We start from the raw sequence: 22,280 nt of genomic DNA, 5'->3' as shown, positions 1-22,280 counted from the left end.
GGGTCTTATTTTAACGAACTCCTCCTACAGAGTTTATCCGATCATCTCCAAACTTGGTGTGATTCATCTTAAGATGTTGAAGATGAAAAGTTATTGAAAGCTTTTTATTTTGTCGCACGCTGTTGCCGTGGCATGCACAGTTTGCAAAGGAAAAAATTCCTTCTTAATGAAGCATTCCCAGTTGTACGAAGCAGCTAGAGCTACGAAAATTTGGAGACAAATGTAACAGCCCACGATGTACAAAAAAGTCTCTTGGTGCCATGTGCTAAACCCAACAGGAAGTCCCGTAGGGGCCGGGCATCACATTTTGAGCTAAAAAACTCCTCTTTAACGAAGCATTCCCGGTTGTACGTTTCACCTAGCGCTATGATAATTTAGAGGCATACATAAGAGCCCACGATGTACAAAAAAGTCTCTTGGAACCATGTGCTAAACCAAACAGGAAGTCCGCCATTTTGATTTATGATGGGATTTGTAGCCTTTTTTTGTGGCCTTTTTTAGGGGTCATATTTTAACTCCTCCTACAAAATTCATCCGACCGTTTTCAAACTTGGTGTGTTTCATCTTAAGATGTTTAAGATGCAAATTTATCGAAAGTTTTTTATTTTGTCGCACGCTGCTGCTATAGCGATGCATTGGTTGCCAAGTAAAGTGCTGCTTTGTTTTTTTTTTATCTATACATGTGTGAAAACTCGTGAAACTTTGCACACACATCAGACTTGTCATTAACATGAATTTTTAGAGATTTCTTGTGCAATTTGCAATAAATCGCACCCTCTATACATTTTTTATGGAGCATTTCCGATTGGATGATTCAAGCGCGAAATAACTAAAGATGACTTGACTTGACCTAGATTTGTGAAAACTCAGAGGCATACCTATTATATTATTATTATTTTTTGTACCTTACAAGATTATCTCTTGTGCCACATTAAACCCCTTTGCAGGCCTGAGCCAAACCACGGTCCATACATTTGATACCACTGCTTTATTTCAATGGTCAAGTACTTCATAACCACACCTACTTATGCTTGTCCTTGCATATATAGTAGACAACAAAGAGCTCTTTCAACAAAAGACATTTCCATCTACAAAGTCATACAAGGTAAGCACTCTATAAATTCTGCAATCACTACACTTCTATTCCTAAATTATCACTTCAAATACCAACAATGGTTAATACAGCTACAAATTTCTTGTATGTTTATGAAGTATGATACTGTATTTATTTCTACTCCTTTGCTTTTCTACAGAACATGAACAAATCACCAAGCAAATTCTCTTTTGATAAAGACCCTCTAATCATCTCCATACGCAAAGATTGCCAACTTTTTTCCGTAAGTATACAATACATAAACTAAACAGGACAACTTTCTCAATCATATACAGTATGCCATACATATATGTATTAAGTTCTCATTTATTAACAGGTTTGTTAAAGGCACCTTTAGTGTGTTTTTCTGTAATGTTTCTCCACGAGCACGTCTAGCCATTGATATCATGTAGAACACATATGCTAACCTTTTAGAGACAATTGAAGCTTACTTGCACAGTAGCCACTATCTTAACCACTTAATTCACATGTCTACTTGACAACTTATTACATGTAGTGAAATGGTACTTTGTGCGTCTTATGCTTTTTTCTGAACACTGCTTTTCAACTCTTTCCTTAAAACCAATACATGCGGTACTGTTATACTGTATAAATATATATGTCCGTGTGTATATATTTGTATATTCTTTCAAATAAACTCGTTTTGACACACACAGCCATTGAGTAACATGCAACACGACCACAACGTTTTGCACCAACACGTTACACTTACATAACCATTTATGTACCTGTCGTATCCTTACTTTTATTCATCATTTCATCACACAATCCTAAAACATTGCTTTTTGACCCAGATGATTCAACTATACCATTTTTGCGTGTCTTATTACTTACTAGCTATATTATTTATTAACGGGCAAAAACTATGAATATAAGATCACCGTCAAATATTACGTCTGTAATATCCATATACAGTGCATTACATAATATGCATTTGTATTAAGACACTACCATGCTAAAAATATGCACACGACTGTTCTGTAAACTACACCTAAGACAACCAAACTTCACAGATCTAACATGATTCTTCATTCTTTTTTGTTCTACAGATGTATCAAATGCTGCCACACAGACAGAAGAAGCCACTGAGGACATGCACGAAGACGATGATCACAATATAACAGGACAGGTTAACCCCCCTGAAGTTTTAGCCCGCAGGTCAAAGCGTCCTAGGACTAATTCATCCATGGAGGTTACATTATCCTAAGACAGACTATGTGCTAACCCAAACTCTTTGACCCCAAGGGATTCATCTGTCCCAGAAAACTTTTACACTAAAGAGTTTATCTGTCCTAGGGCGCTGTTAACCCCAGGTTAAAGTGTTATTTAATCTGTCCTGTTACAACAGCTATACATAAACAGCTGCATTCCTCTCCTGTTCCATCTCTCGCACTTCTTTCATCTCTTTTTCTCCTCTACTTATACCTATGCTTGCTCATGTGCTTTTTTCCCCTTTAGATGATGTCATTGGTTAGCCTGCTTCAAAGCTACATTTTTTCTTGAATAACTGTCACACATTTACTGTTTGCTGGACCCTACAAAACTGTCACAATACTTCACTATGTCATGAATACATATGTGTTGCACAGCGACACCACATTAAGAGTCATCAAAAAGCTTTTTATTTGATCACACACCATCTCTGTGCCATGCAATGTTTTCAAATGAACAGATGCTGGTTTTGAATATCAAACGAGCGACTTTTCATGAAACTTTGCACACACATCAGAAAGTCCACACTTTTGAATTTATTTTGGGAATTGTGCATCATTTTTGGCCTTTTACTGCACCTTTTTACACACAAGGCACGGCAAATGCATTTCTATTTTCCATGGTCCTTGTCTATTTAACAGTACCCCAACGTGCAAGTCCCCCGACTTGCATATACCCCAACGTGGCCCGGGTTGCGAGGGCCCTTTATAGCTGCTCGCAGCTCTAGTTAGTTTTAGGGTTTTTTTCTGCTTAGTTTGTTTAGCTTGAGTTTCAGTTTTATGTGTATTACTAGTGTGCAATATTAAATAAACATCATGATAAAATGGAGAAAGTGACACATTTCTTACCTATGAAAAAGCAGGCTAGCTGAGCCATTGGAGCCAAAAGTCAAGCAGGCAAAATTGTCGCCGAGGAGCGAGGTCATCTGAAGGTGCTTTTCTATTGGCTGCTGCTAGATGACATCACTTTTGTTTGACACACTTTCAAACGTTTTTATTTAAACTCAAAATAACATTTAAAATCATCCCCAAAGGCTCATGTATTAAATTAATTACAAAAGACTAAAACGAAGGACATTTTCGTTATAATTATAGTTAGTTTTGTAAACATAAAATGTTGTTTCAGTTAATTGTTTTTTTTCCGTTATTTAAAATAGCCTTAGTCTTTTGATGGTTGTGTTGTCAGCATCATTTCTTCACTTCGGAAAGTCAGGTAATAAACTTAAAAATGGACTAATGTGTTGGCCACTTCTCTATATCGCTGCCTCTTTATGTTCAAGTTGTGGTCTCCTTAAACTGGAATGGACAAGAAACTTTTTTTTTTTAAGACCTGTCTTAAAGATCTGTTGCTTGAAGACATGCCCATGCCATTTAATCTCTACTTCTGAGTCAGAGGCGGCGAGGGGACATATCGGATAGTGGGAGGGCTGGATCGGAGCCTCCTGTTTATTTTGGTGGCCAGAGTCCCGCAGCAAGGTGCTCGCTGTCATCACTGTGACCTACGAACCCGGGTGGCTGGACGTCATCGGGACTCCATAGAAGAGGGACACAGCAGCATGTGGGATGTTCAGACAGGGGTCAAAGGGCAGGGCTGCTTCTGAACATGTGCACAGATGTCATGAAGTATCCACAGTTGAAGTCAGAATTTAAACACGCGGCCAACACAGTGGCATAACATTGTTTGTTTAGTGGATGACTTGCATTTACTCAAGTGATCTTACTGGCTGCTGATTGGCTGCACTTTTGAGACAATTCTGGATTAAAAGATTCAAAAGCACCGCAAATCACTTTGTTAGTAATCAAGAACAGTAGTATGGAGCACTGGGAAGAAGCCGGATGATAAACCATAAAGTCTCGGAGGGATTGAGGCTTCAAAACGAACTGAGAGCAGTTTGTCAAGTGATAGCGCCGTCCCAACCAAGTTGGCTTGGAAGCTGTTTACTGAAGCCTTAAGGAGATCCCCGTGGCAAAGCAAATACAGAGCGCTTTTGATACAGCGACTCCAGCACCAGATCATCATGATTACTCAAGATTTACTTGGTTTTGAAATTTATTGCACAGCGGCCACTGTAAATAAAAGGAACATTTGGTTCTCAAGTCAATGAATTAACTAAGTCATCACAATGTTTTCAGCAGTATTTGGTCATTGTGAATGATTATTACGTTTGAGTTAGAGTGATGAGCTACAGACACTGAGCAGGTCAACAGAGCGCCAATGACCAGCAATGAAACCCAAGTGACCTGTTAGAAAAGGTCAGTGGCAAAGGAAAACAAAGCAATCCCTCACCAGTCTAATATCTTGGAATGTCCCGGATACTGCATGTAGAAAAGAACGACCTTTTAAAGGATCTTAATCAGAGTCATGTTCTTCATTTAATTTGAGAAGACATTCACACTGATGACGTCCCTTGTGACGTCAATTCGTTGATGTTCGGAATCGCACGAGAATCACAAATTCAGAATGAGTCATTCTGTCAGATATACATAATTTGTCTTACATAAGTACAAGTCAATTAAATAGGCACAGGTCCTATGAAATACAAAATAAGAAAATTCTTTCCAGAAAATTGTGCTGCATGATTGATCCTCCAAGAGAGCATTTAATTTTCAATTTTGTGGTTTGTTGGAGTATTGAGTGACTATTGAGTGTTTTCTAGGAATTTGCCTCTTTGATGGAAACTGAAGCACTTTGATCATTCTTGGGGTTTAGTTCAATTTGACAGCACAGTGAGAATTTTTCTTTTACTAAGTACAAGGTTATTCAAGTCATGTAGGAGTCTGATCTTCAGGTTGAGAAAAGAATTTTGATCATGTTGACCAGAATACCTTCAGGAGCAACACTAATAACAATAATGGAATAGTTTTTCTTACCAGACTAATACCCAAACAGTTTTAATGAGAACTTGGCAAATAGCTGAAATACTGATGGGTCAACATAATCAGCTCATGACTGCCCTCTATAGGGACAGACTTGCCTAACCATCAACATTCAACGATAATGGAATAATTCCAAGAACAAATGCTCTTTTCATTTCACACGAAACATTCAGGCTCTAATCATCGACTGCTAATCCAATTGCTGCTAATTGATCAATTGAAATCACATGGACATGGACAAGTAAATAATCTAGTCTAAGAACTGCACAGAAAAAAACACTTTTCTTCTTTTGAATGTGTGCCAACAAAGTGAGTCATGACTTTTTTTTTTTTTGCTTGTTCAAAAAAAGGGACTCATGTTATCCAGTTTACTATAATGCATTCTTTCAGAATGTCGCATGGAGAGCAGCTCGTTAGCAAGTATTTTGTGACACTGAGTTTAGTATTCTAATAGAAGGGCATCAAATGATTGCACAGTGTATGATTTTCTTGTGTTCCCTTTGCAACCTGACAAATGTTTGGGTTGTCGTTGTCTCACAGTTCTGATTTTCGGGTCTGAATCTGTCTTGTGATTAACTGATGACCAGTTAAGGGTGTGTTTACATTATTAAATGATAAATTCTATAAAATACCTTGGAAATCACCATGTCCCATCACCGATAAGTTATTTTCAAAACAGGTCCACAGGCCATGGATGGGGGGAAATGCTTTACTTGACTATATTTGGGAAAGTTTGGCCTTGCATGGGCACTTCCACCTGTTGCTTAAAGGTTAACATAATGACAGAGTAACCAAATTGAGGCAATTTGTGTAGATGACCTCAGTTGTTGTGACATCAAAAGAAAATATCGGAGTAACGAGCACTCATGGGAAAGTTGTGCGTGGCACGGTGGCACCAGCAGTCACAATTTCCAAACACCAGCCCAATTTCCATGCTCATCCCAGAAAAGGAAAGCCAACCAAAACAGTGCATCTGAGCTTTGTTTCCCTCTTATTTGCATAATTCACTTTGATGGGTGAAAACTTGTCTCAATCCCTGGTTCGCTCATATGTGCAGATTACAAAAGGCCTTTTTCCAGCTCCGTGCAGGCGACCAAGAAGAAGAGACTATCAAAGAGAAGGAACGGGCTTTCAAGTCAGGACCCTTCGATTGTGTTACTAATTGGTTCCAGGTGAGGCAGCTTTGTAAAGTTCAAATGGAGGAAAATTGCCCTCCGTGAGAGAAGAGGAGGCTTCATAGTTGGCACGCTGCTCCGGAATTCCTAAAACGACTCACGTTCAGTGGGATTTCGAAAGGATAAATGTTAGGCCTCTGAAATCTTGTTGTGGTTGATTGCAATTACATTTCAAACTAAGCCCAGAAGAAAATGTCTGTATGGAGTGTCTGGCTCTTTTTCAAAAGCAGGCTAAAATGGCTGGAAATTGCCACCGTCTACTGCAAATGACCAAAATTACGTACAAAATGTCTCTTTGATTCCCTCAGAAGGTAAGATTCGTTTTTCACATTAGACAATTTACAGATCATCTCATTATTTTCTAAATGTGAGGGTCATGTTTTTTTCTTTTTCACACATGGTATTATGGTTGGAAACTCACTCAAGGACTCGTGTACCGTTTTCATTTTGGCAAGTAGGCCCCTGAGCATATATCAATTGCATGTAATTGCCCTGTTTGCCTTTAAAACTGGATTGATTTCTTTTAAAACACTGGTGGAACGCTTGCTTTTAGATTTGTCAAATAAATTGTTCCCTTCCAACGAACACCTTGGTAGATTTTCGTCTCGCTTTGGAGGCTTAAAGGCCTATAAGGGAAAATCATTCAAAAACAATCCTGGAAATCCTTTCACCACAGTTGAACAACTGTAACGTTACGCTGAGAACTTCAAGCGCAATTTGCTTGGTTACTAATACGCTGCTATGATCATCATCTTTTGATATGCTTGTGCCCCCTTCATTCAGCCTCAGCGCCATCTGTACAGTTGCACACATCTTTAAGCAGTTCACAGTGAAACTTGAAACAGATCTGAAAGTGTTTGACACATATGTGTAAAGTCTCTGTGTGTCTGCGCGGCACACGTTGTCTGATCTGAGCTGAAGCACGCAATGTGTGGGAAGCGAAGGACAATTAGGCAGAGGCATGTACGGGTGTGCCGAGCCGTGCCACTTACGCATCCATCAGCCGTCCGCCGAAAATGAAGAGAGACAAGGAAACATGGCTCACATTTTCAAAATGGGAAACATTACAGAAGCAGGCTGATGGAGCTTTTTTAAGATTTGCACCAAGAAAAAAAAATATGACTTCGTAACAGTCTATTAACGGCCCATGTGAAGCATTAGTGCGGGAAATTAGGTAATAAAATATCATCATAAACCCATTTTCACTTCTGGGTTAAGTTATGTAATACATTTATTTATTTCTACTTTTTATTTGAATGTGAGAACCAGCTCTTGTTCAAGGCACTCGGTGACATTTTCTTTGTTGCTCTGGGTTAAGGGGTACAAGTGACTTAAAAAAACAATAATAAGAACAAACTAAGTAAATGTGTGGAACTGAATTGAAAAACTGTCGCTTGGTATGTTTAATAAGAGGTTGAAAAATGTAGTGCTATGAAAATACTGTGTATAAATCAGGTATAAATATAAATTTATCATATTGTGATTAGATTAATTGTATATGTAGGGCTTTCTTTTATTTTTTATTTTTTTGTGTTTTTTAATATTTTTATTCAATATGATAAATTATAGTACATTATCATGATATAAGTAAACGGGGGTAGGACTAGATGTTCTTGTACTTCTTCCTACTCCTTTGGAACATATGAATTCTGACTTTGCTGATAATTATTTTCCTTTTTGGCTTTTATTTTCTTTGCTTCACTTTTATTTTAGAATTTGTATTGCATTTTCAGTGTTCAATAAACCAAGCAAACAAACAAACAAACAGTAATTAGTTCATTAGTAATTAGCAGAGTTTGTAATAGAATTACTTCATAATAAAAGTAACTAATTACCAGGCAAAATAACTATGTTCACTACTTAAAAAAAATATATATATTAAATGATTTTATTTTTATTTTTATTTTTTTTTATTTGAAAGACATTTGAAACTAGTAAAATGGCCAGGTAATTCTACATAAACGTCAGTATTTATTCCACTTTAACTGGCAACAGAAGGTTTATGCTGGTTTGTGTGTAAAACTGACTCCAAATGGCTGCCAGGACTGCCAATCATGAAGATTGGCGCCTTCTGCTGTCACGCTATAGAATCAAATGGAAACTATTTCATGGCAAATGTTTGGGAATCACGCAGTGGTTAACTTTAGCACGTTTGCCTCCCATTGCTGAGGACTCGGTTCGAGTCCAGGCTCCGGCCTTCCTGGGTGGAGTTTGCATGTTCTCCGCGTGCCCGCGTGGGTCTTCTCCGGGTACTCCGGTCTCCTCCCACATTCCAAAGACATGCATGGCAGGTTAATTGGGCGCTCCGAATTGTCCCTAGGTGTGCTTGTGAGCGTGGATGGTTGTTTGTCTCTGTGTGCCCTGTGATTGGCTGGCAACCAGTTCAGGGTGTACCCTGACTAATGCCCGAAGCCAGCTGGGACAGGCTCCAGAACCCCCGTGACCCTTGTGATGAGTAAACGGTTAAGAAAATGGATGGATGGATGTTTGGGAATCGTACTGTAGCTAAGAGGAAAACATGGACACATTTTATGAAGAAATATTTCACTTTATATACATACTATACATTAAATCTTGCAGCCAGATCATATAGGTAAGAACTATTGGGCCATAAGCGGAAATGTCATAACACCCTAAGTACATCTTCCCTCCTCCTATTTCATTTATAGAAACATTAGCATACATTTAAAATAATTGTAAAAAATAAATAAATAAATAAATGTTCAATGTTGAATTGGAGGTGCCGTGATGTGACGTCATTGAAAGGATGATGAAGCAATCTTCCAGGCAGCTCATATCTAATTGGAATCAGATTACACTAATAAATCAGTTGTAACGTCACACATTTAACGATAACAGCATTTCAAACATGGGAAAAATAATTAATTATTTGGTTAATCTGTTAATTGAAAAATTGAAATTGAAAAACAAAAACTGAGTTATCTACGGTGTTATACCCACCACTCATCTTGGGATGAGTCACATGAGGAATTTCATTTTACTGATATCATGTTGACTGGCAGTTATTGTGTGTCACGCCGCCACCGGTGTGACGGCCATGCTTTTGTTTTGTTATCCATGTTTCCTGTTTTACTTTGAAAAACCTAACTCTCATCTCACCCCAGGTCACTTGCCCTTCCTGCCGCTCCATAATTACCGGTCCCCGCCCTTGATTATCACCACCTGCCACCAATCACCTACAGCAATAAAAGCCACCTGCATTCTCCCCTCAGTGCCGAAGTGTCACAGTCAGTGCATGGAAGCGTGCCACAGTCCTTATGTCCTCGTTCATGTTGCCAAGTGTTTTTGCCTTGTTTTTGTGCCTTTTCCTCCCCAGTGGAGTGCCTTTTGTTACCCCTTTTGCCTTGTGCCCTTTTTCCTCCCTAGCGGAGCGCTTTTGGTTGTCCCCAGAACCTTTTGCCTGTTTTTTCCTCCCTAGTGGAGCGCTTTTTGTTCTCCACTTTTTTGCTTCCCTGTTCTCCTCTCAGCTTGAGAGGAGACACCTGTTGGCCGGAAATAAACCTGCTGCCTTGGTGGCTTACCTTACGCCTGCGTCTGAGTCCTACTTTACCTCGCCTTGTCATTGTGTCGTATACGTCATCTGCCATGTCACTATAATCCTAAACATTGCTACTATATACTACTCTCAACAATTATGAATAATTTGAACAAAGTCTCTTTCATTTAGCTCAGCTGCTCTCAAAGAGTGAATCTGTTGACTTTTCACCCAAACCATGTTTGGCATGAGTGGCCATCTAATTAAAAGAAAACAGAACTGATATTGCCATGACAGATATGATCAAGTTACTTGAGATAGGCCCATCTCTATGATGGAAGATCAAACACCTCTGGTCTACACATTCCAGATCTAAAATTCACTGTTGGTTCCTCAAACCTTTTTGACTCACCCTTTCCAAAGAAGCTAATCCGAGGCCAGGAGGTCTGGAGGCTCATGTGCTCACGTCTTGCTGAGGATTTGTTGATTTTTCTAATCACTGCTCCAACTTTGCTTTTCTTTGTTTGGTTTGTCGAACTAGCTGCAAAGACAAAAGCTTAAGATGGGCTTGTGGAACAAAGGCAAGCGAACCGCTGGAGGACACGGAGCTCTTGATTGCATCTACAAGGTCATTCTAATTATTCGGTCCTGTGGGCTTTTCGTCCTGGAGTGCACTGAAACACAATTATGTCGACTTTAATTATAAGTGATATTTCGCTTTGGCCAAATATGCTTACACACACTAACATTAGTTAGATTATGTTAAGTTCTGCTTGATTAGTTGACATTTCTCTTTGGAAACTTTTTTTGGGGGGGTCATTTTAAAGAGGTTTTCCATGATTTCACATTGTCAAACCAAACTGGGGATGTGGATGCACTTCTGGGTGTCTTTATGTGAAGACTGGACGTGTTTCTGTTCTCTTCCCCGTCAGGAAGAAACAAACAGGAGAAGACGCGTAGCTCAATTCCAACCTTGAGGATTCATGCGGGTGGACTTAGAGTCTTCTGCAAGCACATGGTTTATTTTGGATTCAAAAAGTAAAAAACAAACAAACAAAAAAACAATGTGTGCAAATAAGTATTTTCAGAATATTTGGAGGTGGGCTGAAGCCACGTATCTGCTTTAGTTTTTGAAATGTTTGAAAGCGCTATATAAATAAAGATGACTTGACTTGACTTGGTCAAGCACTTGTGAAGCTTGAGACCCGAACCTATATTTCTTTGTCGTTGAAAAATACAACTATACAACTTCATGTTTGTTAAAGATATTTTTTTTCTGTTCCAATGATCTCATCACAGAGCACCACACACATGAAGATTCTGTCCCATGAAGTCCTCCAAGGCAGAACTCTCACATAATCACATGACCACCCCAAATGCAAGAAGGACAGAAACTCATGGATATGCACCAATGTTCCACAAGTGTTTCCGAAGAGGACCAACAGTGGGAGAATTGGAAGATGGTGATGTTGGCAAGAAAAGGTTTGCTTTGGAAAATGCTTCTTGGTGATTGTGGAACCCGTTTTTATACAAAAAAAAAACATTGAGTAGTACATATTTTGTTATATTCACCGGTGCTTCCTTATTTGTCAGGCAGGGCCCTTCATTGATTGGCTACAGTAAATTGCGCTTACGTCACAGTTCACAGAGTCAAATGACTCAGGCTACAGTTGACCTTCCATACACACACATGAAGATTTCCATTTGTAAATACGGAAATATTTACTATTTAAGATTGTTGCCCCCAACTCATTTTGGACCCTATTATCGGGACTAACCTATGTATGTGCCTTCTTCCCAAGGGACCAGAAGCGAGAGTGTTGCAAGATGGCGGTGACGTTGGCAAGAAGAAAATACTTCTTGGTGACAAAAACAACAACAAATAGTTGGTCTTGAGGGGTTTTATTTATACATCCATCAATTTTCAATATCGCTTGTCATCACTGGCATCACAGGTAAGATAAACTGCTCGCCAGTCAATCCTAGAGTAATCTTGATATTTCCAGATGGTCTCACAATCAAGTAATAATCAGGCGCAATTTGAGTTTACAATGTCAGACCAGAGTTCTCATTTTAGTATAATAAAATCATCATCATAATAATAATCATAATAATAATAATAGTACAGGTAACTGTAATTGTGAGGATGAAAAGCAGACAACCAACTCCCTTTGCCATTAAAGAGAAAAGATGATAAAAAAAAAAAGTACTAACATTTCAAGTGCTCCTTAATATTTATTTAATACAAGATGTGTTTTAAGTATTTTCCCAGATGCTTCACTCATGCTTGATTAGCTTCCTGTTATCAACAGAAGAACAGAAAGTCATGCTAATCATGTTGAAATGAGCGAATCTGACCGCCAACACATTCGCTTCCATTATTGATACATCGGTAAGAAAAAAACATTGATTGTGACTACATTACAAAGTCAAAAATGTCATGTTTTGTCATAAGGTATACGTAATAAAAAAATTCCAAGATTAACACTTTTGCATACTAGGGATGTAACAATAAGGGCAATATCGTGATATCGTGATATTAAAATTGCCACAATATCGTTGTTGTCATGTTCACAATATTTAAAAGGAACTCACCTGTTTAAAAAAAGTCAGGTTGATTTCCATTTGTGCAGTTCTAGCACCCTCTAGTGGCTAGTTTATTAGTGCAATTTAATTTTCATTAGGGATGTTTTGGCCTTCTATGTTTAAAATCTATGCTAATTGTCAAATGAAGGGGAACCTAATTTGCTTGTGGAGCGATCAATGTGTGCTTGCATTAGCAAATAAGTGCCTCAATATTGTTCTTAAAGATTGTAGGTGGTTTATGTGCATTGCTATTGTGTACAAAAGCACAATATTGTGCTTTTTTTAGTATGAGCTTTTTTTTTTTTACAATATTATGATCTTTTTTAAATATTGCCAACACCCCCACAATATCGTGATAATTATCGTATCGTGACCTTCATATCGTGATAATATCGTATCGTGATGTTTGGATATCGTTACATCCCTATTGCATACTACCAAAACCGAAACCTTCGGCATCTGTATAGAACATTGACACGTGCAATCTCATTGTTGCTCAAATTTGTCGCATGACCAAAATTGAGGTTATGATCACTTTTAGCAACAATGGTTGGTTGTCCGTTTTTGGAGAAGGCAAATCTGGAAGACAAATGATGTAAAAATGCTTATGGAATTATCATCCAATAAGAATGCAGAGCGTTTAATAATGCATAGAGGGCCTGTTACTGAAATTCGTTTTCAACTCCCCAAACACTCACTTGCTGTAATGCATGATCGAATTGAAGTTGTAGGGAGTACCGAAGTTGTTCGTCCTCACCTTCCAAAAGTTGTGTTGATATTCTACACATAAAATAAGAGAGAATAAAACATTTGAAACATTTTTCATATGCATTATTACACCCCATCAAATACATTTGATGCGCTGTCCTCTCCGCTGACGACAGCGCATCTCTTTGCAGAAAAATGGCTGTGAGAACCATGGCACTGTGCAGCACATGGTTCTTCATGCTCTTGGATTCCACCATGAGCAAGCTCGGTCTGACAGAGACCATCACGTCGAGATTAAGTTTGCAAACATCCTTCCAAGATTTAGAATTGGCTGAACCCAGAACAAGGTAATTCAAACAAAACCTTATTGTTGTAAGCTGCCTCTTGTGTGGAAAATGTAAACAAGATTGAAAATATCAAAAGCTTAAAGTTATTACAGTACTATTTGCATAATTGGTAGTCATTGATATAGTGTTGGGGGGAAAAAGGTTTTGAGGCACTTAAACCTAGCTTTCTGTCACGTTGTGTTTCTGTCACCATGTAATGGGAATGTGGTGTCACTGCATATACAAGACATTCAACATCACCTCATTGTTCAACAGCATCAACTCACGTGCTATGTAGAGGGTGACACGGGAGGGGATTTTCACTCCCCTCTCATTCCATTGTAATGAAAAACAAACAAACAATAATGTAAAATAATTAGTCACCCCTGATTTAGAGTCTTCGTTGAACTGAATTTAGAGTCATCATGCCGCCCTGTGTTAGAAGTCTTATTTTGTCATTTCAAATCTGCGATGAAGAATGTAACCATGGGAAAGGAGCCAAGTTGTACTTTCCTCATTGCATTGATGAGTTCTCCAAATAACATAATGTGGCTTCATAATGAATGCATGGTCACACCACTTCCAGTACTACTCGATCTGCAGCCTTTATTACATCATTTTGTCCCACTACACAGTAAATTCTGTAAATTTGGCTCTATTTAGAGTGGGACCAAATAGACTCAGTTTTAGAGTAATATTTACACTTGGAAGAGAGTAAAATTGTCATGATTTGTGGAGTATGGATGTGGTGGGTGTGAAGGTAGGACACAATGGCGGAGACACATGACGGAGAGAGGAACGTGAGGACTTTTGGCACTTTTGGACACGTGCACGACTTTTGGCCACGATCGTGTCGTGGCAAGTCGTGCCATTTTGGGGCACGAACTGAGAGGTTCCCGCACTGTTCACGCATAGTTCACGACGAGTTCACGAATGCGTGACCATTCGTGTCCACATTGACACGAACTGGCACGAATTGTTGTCGTTCTCTCTGCTCTGTACAGCTTAATGGCACTATAAATGCTTATTCTAGGTCCAACCTCGCTTTCTGATGATGTCATCTTTGTCGCAACTGTTACTATGACAACCATGTTCTTGGCGCAAATCCATTTCCATGTGTGGTAAATCAGGTGCAAATGTGCTCCAAGCTGTCAGTTTTGTGGGCGTTTTTGCGCCGGTATATGATTAGAGCAATATCCTTAGTGAATAGACCCTTCCAACTGTCGTCACTGCTAAGCTCCCACGGGGCCTCCCGGAGTGCAAACATAACAAATGGCCAGTTTGTGTCAATGTGGACACGAATGGTCACGCATTTGTGAACCGTGAACTATGCGTGAACAGTGCGGGAACCTCTCAGTTCGTGCCCCAAAACGGCACGACTTGCCAGAACAAGATCGTGGCCATAACAAATGAATGTAGAGAGCTTAATTTTCAGCGAGCGTTTTTGTTAAAAGGTGGGAAATATGTCAAGTGTCACAAAAAACGTCCCGAGTCGGACACTACATTACTGCGAATCATTTAAATCAGTCGTTTGAAGCCGCTAGCTACAAAAGAAAAGTCGTAGTTTCACGCTAGCCACTGTGCTAGTCTTTTACTCCTCACTGTCTTTCGCGGGGTTTATAATCGCTGTCGCCAGCCGAAAGAATGATCTCATCTCTCTTTGAGCCATTCGAGCATCCGTTGGCCGCGCACAAGTTCACCAGAGCATTGGTTGCTGATTTATCAACTGTTTGACCTATTTTCTAGCTCACACTGATTGTTTTCTAATTCACTCGCATAGACGCCCTGCCCCCCACCGCCAGGGGCGCACTTCAACGTGACGTCACAATGGAAGGGTCTATAGGTTAACTGGGAGCCGACGCAATGCATTCTTAGTGAATCTACCCCTATGTGTCAGTCTAGGTTGAGTTTGCGCCGACTGGTACAACGGTCCGATGCATATATGACGTCAGCATTTGCTAAAAAAAAAAAAAAAAAAAAAAAATGCTCTTCAGGCTCAATCTCAAGCCTGGCCCCAGATAATCCGCAGACTCCCTCAGTCACTCACCACATCCAGACATGGCAAAAGCCGCCGCACAAGAGAATGTACATAGCAATTCAACAGCAATAAGACAGAGAGAGGTGGGTGGGGAAGACATACACACAGTTCCATGTTATTCCCGTCATTTGAAATGACAATCAAAGCTGATTTAATTAAGGTAGTCTGTGTAATTGAGGTATTTGGCAAAATGGTGACAGGGTACAGGCAGTCTCTGTTTCTGTGAGAAATATCTTAGGAGAAGTTAGGGAATTCTGGGATACAGGGTAGTTATGACACAGACTTTCTACGAGGATGTTAACCAGATGTCAACTGCTTGTGTGTCCGGATTTGGCATGAAGGCTGCAATCATGCATATGTCAGTGCACACTCATTTGAAAATGTCTTGAATTTGTCACTGTCCTTGTCTGCACATGTTAGTTTCAGTCTGACCTAACATGTGGTGAATGCAAAACTTACTGTTAAGTTATTATTATAAGATGACAGTGTTTGGGCACGTTGTTGGAGCATCCATTACACCTGAGCACACTTTTAAAGCTGTTCTGCTGCAATTATTATTAGTTTATTTATTTTTATTTTTGTTTTGTTTTTTTGCAACAAAGTCGATTCATATGAGAAGATATTTTGAGGGATGAGACATTTTTGTGGTCCTTTACAGCAACATTCAAATATGTTTCTCGTTGGACTTGTTTGGATGAAACGTGATCCCCTTTTATTTTTAGATTTTCAAAACGTCGCAAAACAACATAGCACATTCAAGTTCTCATCCAATATTACCAGGATCGGAGTGCAGAGTAATGACTGAAGCCAGAATAAATAAACAACCAATCACATTCACGATGATCAGCAATTTAGAGCAGGGGTCTCAAACTCATGGCTCGGGGCCATTTGCAGCCCGCAGGATTATACAGCTTACAGTTTATTATAGGTTATACCATTTAACTCAAAGGTTTGATTCTTTAAAAATAGATGAATTTTATGAGAAATGCCATTCTTGCATTTAACCTCACACAGATAGGTGTGGGATAAACACACGATTTTATCACAGGGATAAAATTAGCGCCAGGGTTTGATTCCCGTCACAAAGCTACGGAACAGGTTTGACTACATTTAAGACAGTCCGAATGGTAATGTGACATTGACATTGTTTAGAAACAGTTTTGATTACAGACAAGTGCGGAAGAATGTTTGTTTAGTACAATTTAAAAACAGTGCAGGGAGGGAATGAAGCCTGAAGTGCTTGTACAGAATTCCACTCCATGCTCTAAGGGTCATATTGAATGAGAATATTTCTGGATGGGCAATAAAAGCAGATACAAAATAAATTGAGTAGAAAAGAGAAGAGAAAAAAAACAGATTATAACGTACATAAATGCAAAGTTGTGATTTCCTTACAATTAGAGAGAAAGGGAAATGTAAAATAGTTATGAAAACTCAGGATAAGATTAAATGTCGATTCAGTGACTTTTTAAAATCAGTGAAAGATGATATATTACTCAAGAATGTAGTCAAATCTTTACAAAATTTGGAGCCTTTAAATGTAATAATGTTCTGATAGCAAGATGTTTGACAAAAGGGCAAAGGAAAATAGAATACAGAAACTCACATAAAAAGTTACTTTGAAAAATAACAGGTATAGAGCTTGCTTATTAAAGACATACTTGTTCAAGCAGAAATGTAAGTAATTTAATTCATGAATGAGAAGTACAGGATATTTTCTAAAGAGAGATGAAGATGGATCACAGAGAAATTGCTCTGAAAAATCTCTTCTGGGTAATCAGTCGCTTCCTCAGATATGTTGAATGGGCTGTAGCCCAAACAATATTACAGTAATTTATAAATCGGAAAACAAACAAACAAACAAACAAAAAACTAGCATACAGGGTGACATGAGCAGATGGATGGACCAGGGGATAAACCTTTTACCAAATACCAAACATTTGTATTGATCTTGCGGTTACTAGATTAACATGTTTTTTTGTCAATTTGTGACAGTCGTCCACAACACCCAAAAATTTGAGGTATTTGTGAAATTTCAGTTCCACTAATAAATATTTTTGGCTTGTTCTTTTAATAAATTGGATTTATTCTTACCACAATATATCAGATAGTTTAGTTCCTTTTCTTTTTACATTAAGAAGCTAATTAAAGGTAGGAGATGATTGTCTACACATACAATAAGAGATTTAACGTCATCACCAACAGCTAGTGAACTGGTATTGTCAGCAAATAATAAAGAAAGAAGATTACTGCAAGATGTTGGAAAATCATTAATATAATTTAAAAACAATACAGATCAATCACTGGTGTACCCCATACTGAATTCTACATTTGTAACTAGTTAACCACGTGAGGGCAAATTCCTGTATTCAGTACCTACTAAATTGAGAGATGAGGATTGTGGACTGTATCAAGGAAAACACCTAAGGTAATTTTCTTCCTAAACTAAAGCAGATGAGATTAAATTAACCAGTTGCAACAAAGTATGTTTTATGGAGTGTTTCTTATGAAAACCATCTAATAATACAGAATGTTATTCATACATATAGGTGCTGTGATAGTCTTCAGTGTTTAATTCACTCACTCATGTATTGTAGTGCAAATCACATATCACATCAATGCAATGGCTTATACAGTTAGGAAGATTAATCTATTTTACACAATTTGTATTTGTCTGATCTAAACGGAGGTGGGGGGTGCACACGCATGCAATTATCCATCTATCTTCTTCCTCTTAACTAACCAGTGATCCCGAGTGTTCCCAGGCCAGGCGAGAAACAAAAGTTCGTGAGACGTGCCCAGAACATCTCAACAGATTTGGTATAACCCGATGCCAGAACCACCTCACCGAGCTGCTCTACTCTGAGCCCATACCGGATGGCCAAGCTTCTTGCTTTATCTCTAAGGACGACCCTGGACAGGAAACTCATTTTGGCCTCTTATAACAGCTTATGTCCCACCCTCGTCATAATTGACCTCTCCCTCGTCCCCATTATTGACCAATACAGTTTGCATGACTGCAGATGTTGAATCCATCTGTCCATTCTTCCATCACTCGTGCACAAGACCCCAAAAACGCTTCCATTCGCAGCAGGATCCCATCTCTGACCCAGACAGGGCACTCCACCTTTTTCCAGCTGAGGAGTAAGGACAATAATCTCGGATTTGGAGTTGCTGATTCTCAACCCAACCGCTTCACTGTCAGCTGCAAACCGCTTCTAGATCGCAACTTGTTACTGCCAACAGAATGACGTTGCCTGCAAAAAGTAAAGACGTAACACTGAGTTCACCAAATTGCCCCCCCCCCAAATCCTTGGCTGCTCCTACAAATTCTGTCTATAAAGGTTGTGAACTAAATGGGTGACGAGGGACAGCCTTGGCAGAGTTCATCCTTCACTGGAACCAAATCTGACTTAGTGCTGGCAATGCAGACCAAACTCCAACACTAGTTGTACAGCAAACAACCATTCAGTATCAGGGGTGTGGTTGGATGGAAACCACAGTCCTCCTCCTTCGAGGCGAATGCACCTCAGAGATATAGAAGACCAGCACAGAGTCCCCAAACGTTGAGAATTTCCTGAAAGCCGTCAAGAAAGACGTTTTCTATGAATGGCCCCACTGAATTTCTCTGCCTGATTAAAAAAAAAATCCATCCATCCATCCATCCATCCATCCATCCATCCATCCATCCATCCATCCAACCAACCAACAGTCCATCCATCCATCCATCCATCCAACCAACCAACAGTCCATCCATCCATCCATCCATCCATCCATCCAGCCATCCATCCATCCATCCATCCAACCAACCAACAGTCCATCCATCCATCCATCCATCCATCCATCCATCCATCTATGCATTCATCCATCCATCCATCCATCCATCCATCCATCCAACCAACCAACAGTCCATCCATCCATCCATCCAACCAACCAACAGTCCATCCATCCATCCATCCATCCATCCATCCATCCATCCAACCAACCAACAGTCCATCCATCCATCCATCCATCCATCCATCCATCCATCCATCCATCCATCCATCCATCCATCCATCCATCCATCCAACCAACAGTCCATCCATCCATCCATCCATCCATCCATCTATGCATTCATTCATCCATCCATCCATCCATCCATCCATCCAACCAACCAACCGTCCATCCATCCATCCATCCATCCATTCATCCATCCATCCATCCATCCATCCATCCATCCATCCAACCAACAGTCCATCCATCCATCCATCCATCCATCCATCTATGCATTCATCCATCCATCCATCCATCCATCCATCCATCCATCCAACCAACCAACCGTCCATCCATCCATCCATCCATCCATCCATCCATCCATTCATCCATCCATCCATCCATCCATCCATCCATTTTCTTTTCATATTAAAAAAAATGAATTTGATCAATTGTATGCTCCAGAGCATCCTTAACTCTAATAAGGATAAGCATCATATAAAACGGATGGCTGGAAGTATCGTACTGTAACTCGGCCTATATGCTGGAACTGGTTGCTGGGAAATGTACGTTTTTTTCTGGCCATGAATATGTTTGGTGTGCATACATTTAAATGTACAACCCAATTCCATTTCAATTGAAAATTAAAAAAAATATCATCAGCAAAATAAATAAATAAACAAATAAATAAATAAATAAAAAAACAAAAAAACAGTGACAGTTATTGCAAACAAGAAATGCAGACTGCAATAAATACTGATGGAAAATGAGCTTTCTTGGAGTGAATGAGAGGCCAACTAACAAGAGAACGCCTGCCAGAGTTCACATGGTTGGATTTGTATCGCTTGTCAGTACCTTCAGGACCATCTTGATCATTAGTGTTTAAAGACACAACACTATAAAGCACAAGCCAGTTCTTACCAAACATCAGGCATCATCGCACAACCACTTTCACTTTGTCCATACTCTCAATGAATGTGATAATGAATGTGGTGCAGTTTTCCAGCCACTTTGTGGTGCAACACATAATAAATCAGTCTTTGAACATGTCATTGGGGATTGTGAAAATGTGTGGAAATGCACTGCTGCGAAAAATTGTGTATTCTCTTTTTATTATTACGGGAATGAAATAGCAATTATCATGCTTGATGAAAAGGGCTTAGATCACCTTCCACAAATAAACCCTCAGTCTTTGCATGACAGTGAATAAAATTCTGCATAGACAACAAAAATATATTTCAAATGGGGATTTATTGCAGTCTGCCTGTGTCACATGTGTTCCGTAATTGATCAATGTTGCAAACTAATTTAAAAATGCCCAGACATCGGACGAAACAAGGAGTTTGAGAATTTGGTTTCATTTATATGTTTGACTTATAGGACACTGAAAACGTTAAGGAGAAGCTGGTGGATGGCAGATTGCAAAGATAAAGAGTGTGAAAGGGAGAGTGGGAAGAGGAGGGGGCAACAAAGGGGTTGCAGATGGATTCTTGTGCTTGACTCAGCCACACAACAAATGGTCTGAGGTTCATGTGTTTGTGGGGCTCTTGTGGGTTTTTGCCAATAAATCATCAGCACATATTTAATCCATTCCGATGTGGCACAGTCTCGAAGAAGTGAGGGATGTGTGGTCATTATTCACAAACCTATATCACAGTTAGCAGCTACAGATCCGGTACAATCTCAACTCTGCACAGAAAGCCACAAATTTGAAAAAGGTCAAAATACTCCAGAAATATGACACTCTTTTTGATCATATAGTATACAAAATAAAATCTAAACTTTGACTTGTTATCTTTTCTAAATGCTTTTTAGTAAATATTATTATGAAGCACATTATGTCTCATTGCGCAATTGATTTTACAGTTGGAATCTTAATTTAAAAAATATATAAAAATGGAACTTGAAAGAAAGAATGACCCCCCAAAAAGTTTTGATTTTGCCAATGTTCAAATCTAAAAGACAGATATTCTCACTTTCAATGATGTAATTTCAATTATATTATTTTGGATAAAGGGTAAAACATATACACATCAAAATGATGTTTTAAATTTAGTCTGTTATGGACTGAAGAGAATCAAATAAGGTTATCACTGACACTATGTAGCATATATTCACATTATAGCAAAGCACAAGTACTGTGCAGGATTACTTTAGGCCTATTAAATTTCTAAGTGACAATATGAAATTGAATCTATGTGATCACCTTGCAACTTACAAGTGACGTTATTTGCTCACTTTAAAGTGCTATTTGTCAAAGAGAATGAATAAAATTATCAATGCACTATCCAACTTGGCTATTGCTTCTGAGGATTTAATGATTTAGATTTAAAAATGGCTGAAATGAAGTCGAAGTTTTAACAACCAGTGTAACTCGCAAAGGGCTCAGCTGCTTCAAGTACATGATTTATGGCACAATAACGTGATAAAAAAAAAAAAGGACCCTTTTTTAAACGCAGAAGCCGGTTGTGATACTTGGCTTTCTGACAATTCAAATATATTTGACGTCAATGCCATCTGCTGTTAGCTTTTTGTAATTACATCAAATAGTTTTATTTTGTTCTATACTGCATACCTATGATTGGGTCAAGACTGGAGGACATTTTCTGCTTGCTCCGCTTGTAATACGCGGAGATTGAGTTGCCATGGACGGCGCTGCGGGACAGCAAAAAAAAAAAAAAAAAAAAGAGAGCAATTGAAATCCACGAGTAAACATTTATTCTAATGAAACAAAAAGAAAAGTTTTCGTTTTCGGCATACAAAACAAAAACATTCTT

Source organism: Festucalex cinctus, chromosome 4, assembly GCF_051991245.1.
Source record: "Festucalex cinctus isolate MCC-2025b chromosome 4, RoL_Fcin_1.0, whole genome shotgun sequence".
Lineage (NCBI taxonomy): Eukaryota > Metazoa > Chordata > Actinopteri > Syngnathiformes > Syngnathidae > Festucalex > Festucalex cinctus.
The sequence above is the reverse complement of the archived record's forward strand: the minus strand, read 5'-3'. Positions refer to the sequence as shown.